This window comes from Ranitomeya imitator, chromosome 2 (genome assembly GCF_032444005.1).
Source record: "Ranitomeya imitator isolate aRanImi1 chromosome 2, aRanImi1.pri, whole genome shotgun sequence".
Classification (NCBI taxonomy): domain Eukaryota; kingdom Metazoa; phylum Chordata; class Amphibia; order Anura; family Dendrobatidae; genus Ranitomeya; species Ranitomeya imitator.
The window spans coordinates 625836001-625839899 of record NC_091283.1 but is presented as its reverse complement, the minus strand read 5'-3'; the positions used below and the strand labels follow the sequence as shown (position 1 = coordinate 625839899).

The window sequence follows — 3899 nt, the reverse complement described above, 5'->3', positions numbered from 1 at the left end:
GCACAAGTTTATTCTAAAAATGGGATGAGACTTGCCCGTTCAGGTCTATAGGGGCGAAAATCAGATGCCATACCGAGCCACAGTGCAACATCCGATATTTAGGGATATATTGCAATTCTGTACCTTAGGAAACTGTAAATGGTTAATAGACGCTGCGGTAAAAAAACGGATTGTATATGGATAAGTGAAAAAAAAAAATCGTCTCACTTTTCTTGATGACTTTTTATACCTACTCTAGGACATACATCTATTTCTCAGGCTATGTTCACACTGATTTTTTTTTAATGCGAGTTGCTTCAAGAAACAATATTTTTTAGAGACATTTTTTTTTCTGAAGAGGTTTAGAAGAGATTGCGATAGATTTTGAAGTAAAACTCTTCAAAAACTTTTTTTTAAAAAAGTCATGCACTTTTCCACCCTTCAATAATTTTTCAAATTTCGAGGAAAAAAATGTTGAGAAAAAAAAAAATGTAAAAAAAATCTCATGTGAAACGCAAAGAGGAGATGACGAGTTGTGAGGTGAATTTTGGAGGATTATGTGTCAGTGAATGTTTCTATAACCTGAGAAATCCCATATTTGCTCCAGAACTGTATCTATGACAGAAAACTGACTGGATGTCATCACTTCTCTACATATTAAGGCATACTTGGCTCATGGGTGCCACACACAGGACAAATGCCACTCAGGCATGTAAGGGGAGGATGCAGGAGTGGGGGGAATTCCTGTTTTACACACTTCCCCACACCACCAGGGCTGAAGTAGGGCTACTACCATGTCTGCATGATAATACACAGGCAGCCAGCTGGGGACCAAGTGTATTCAAAACATTGGGAACAATTGCATACCATTGCATACCAATAGATAAAGAATTCCAGGATAAAGAATTCCAGGATAGCAAGTGACAAGAAGTTGACACCATGAGCCTCCCAGAGCACTGGCCAATCACAGCACGGGATTCAAACACTATCCCCCCCCAAAACCTGGAGAGTCAGGGGATAAAGCTGTCACCTAAAGTCCTGAGATTTCAGAACTATCGCAATCTGTGACTGATCTCACCTGAACCCCAGGACTAAGGACCTCCATAACTACAGACCACCAGGACTAAGGACTTCCAGGATCAAGGATCCAAGAATCCAATGAGACCTGAGCATCTGCTACGTCCCATCTCGTAAGTATACTTCTTCCTTACACTGTCATAGGGAGCTTGTACCAGTGCTGTGATGTTAAAGGGCAGTTGTCCCTGCAAGTGGGAGGCTGGTGGGATAAACACGTGTGGGAATGTTTCTGAAATGTTCAGGATTATAGATGCTGTGACTTTTCTGATTCACTTTCTTGTTAGACTGTTGTCAGTAATTCTTGTGCAGCCACTCTGATGGGGAACAATAGATTGTGATCTGCTCCTCCACAAATAGTGGGGAGATCAGCATGGTGGCAACTGAAGTATTTCTTGTGTGTGCTAGGTCCAGACCTGGGCGATCGGCTGAACAAAGACCACACAAGAACTGGTACCAGTTGAAGTATTTTTTGCTTTAGCTGGATGCTGTATGCTTAAGTTATGTTAAATTGTTGGTGGAAATGTGAACATCGCCTTTGATTACTGTACATGTGAACAGAGCCTTTCAGTAGAACGGAACCAGCAGCAATCTATTGTCAGAAAGTTGTGCTAAGTAAAATTGATTTCAACTGGATCTGGTCTTTTAACATTGAAGTCTATGAAAAACAGATCTGTTAACTGGCCATCCATTTTTCCTTATTGATCAGTTTCAAATGGATGGCCATTTAGCTTTCAATGTTAAAAAAATGTATCCAGTTGAAATAATTTTTTTTTTTTTTTTTAGTCTGGACAACTTGTTTGTCAATGGATTGCAGTTGGATCTGTTCTAACTGACTACTGGTAATTCTGGCTGAGGCTAAATCTACCCTCCCCATGGGGAGTACAGGAATGCTCAGCTGAGTTGCTGTGTAGGGAGTAAGGAAGATAGCTGTCAGTAGAGCCAATGGTTTTCAATATTTTTGTATGGCCAGCCTTTATACTGTGACAGTCGACCAATGATTGTCTGTTTACTTATAGGAGTCCCATGAGATTAATAGTTTACATACTTCTATTTTTCACTATTTTATTCTTTCCATGTTTTATGGCTTATGCACATAATATTGCCTTTTAAGACCCATATCTATCAAATATTTATGGTGTATCCTTTAGATATGTGATATGTCTGATTGAAGGAATTCTAGACAATGCTAAGTAGGATGACCCTCATGTGTAAATGAAGCCCCTCACCACTCTCTGGCCATTTTCAGGAAGTAACTAGACTCCTGTAGTGCAGTGATGCCTTTCCGTCCCGGTAGATTGTTCATGACTGCCATTTGTATGTAGAACATACATTTTTCATGCTGTGTATATCTCTACCATTGTTTGACCCAATGCTTCTCACCACAGGACCAATTATGGCCAACATAAAGGAATGTATCCTGACTGGGTTAGCCTTTACCATGAATGCTGTGGAGAACAGTGCGGACAGCATAAGCAGGGAGCAGACTCGGCGGTACCTGGGGGGGCTGCAGCTCATGAAGCAGGGGGCTGAGGCTCGGGTGTACCGGGGAAGTTTCCTGGGGAAAGCGGCTGTAGTGAAGGAGCGTTTCCCCAAGACTTACAGGCATCCTACGCTGGACCAGAAGCTGACACACCGGCGGACCGCCCAGGAGGTGCGCTCAATCTTCAGGTGCAGGAAGGCAGGTATTGCCACTCCTGTGGTTTATTTTGTTGATTATGTCTCTAACTGCATCTACCTGGAGGATATAGAAGGATCAGTCACTGTTCGGGACTTCATAATGACAGCGCAAGAACATGGCAGCAGCCTGTACAGCCTTGCAGAAAGGATTGGTCAGATATTGGCCTGGATGCATGATGAGGATGTCGTCCATGGGGACCTGACCACCTCGAACATACTCCTACGGCCTCCACATCCGGACTTAAACCTGGTGCTGATCGATTTCGGCCTGAGCTTCATCTCTGCTCTCCCAGAAGATAAAGGTGTCGACCTTTATGTCTTGGAAAAGGCTTTCCTCAGCACTCACCCCCAGACAGAGGACATGTTCAGAGCTCTGCTCCAAAGCTACACAGTCGCCTCCAAGAAATCCAGCCCCGTCATTAAAAAACTGGACGAAGTCAGACTGAGGGGCAGGAAGCGGTCCATGGTTGGGTAGACCGTCGTATATAGGACATCCTTTGGGTTGCATTTGATATTCTGTTTATGATGGTGATGAAAATACTATTAAATCTTGATACTTTTTTATGCCAGTGTGATATAGGACAGATGCAATGTTCCTCCAGCCAAAAAGGAAACTCCAACACCGCCATCCATAATCCCGCCCCTGATTTTCTTTCTTAATGGTTTATACTCCAAAGTACTGTTTCTGCCATCAACCATTATTGGCCATTAGGTCATTAAGCAATCATTGACCTGTCATCTGGTCACTCAGTTGTCCCGCCGTCTCTCTCAGCTGTCCCTAGAAGTCAGTGACAGTAAGGGTGTCTATTCGTCACTCATCTCTTCCTGGCAGATAGTCACAGTAGGAGGTCACCCCCTCATTCTTTCAGCTCTTTCTGGTAGTCAGTCATCCATCTTAGGCCTCCTTCACATGTCCTAATATTTACGGTACTGGAAAAAAACAGTATCAGAGATGCCCTGTGTTTCATACGTGTGCCGCATCAGTATCACGCGCATCTACACCTGAGACAAGCCAGCACACTTTGCTCTGTTCTCAGGCGCCGGGTGCTGAAGACAGCTCACATTGTCCTCTACTCTCCCTACAATTAGGCTAGGTTCACATTGCGTAAATGGGTTAACGCTAACGGACTGCGTTGCACGGCGAAAATGTCGCAATTAACGCTGTG

General features: G+C 43.6%; 1 pseudogene; it reads left to right on the top strand.

Moving 5' to 3' along the window:
- Positions 1-2449: 2449 nt before the first annotated feature.
- On the top strand, positions 2450-3297 carry LOC138666754 (EKC/KEOPS complex subunit Tp53rkb pseudogene; annotated as a pseudogene).
- Positions 3298-3899: the final 602 nt, after the last annotated feature.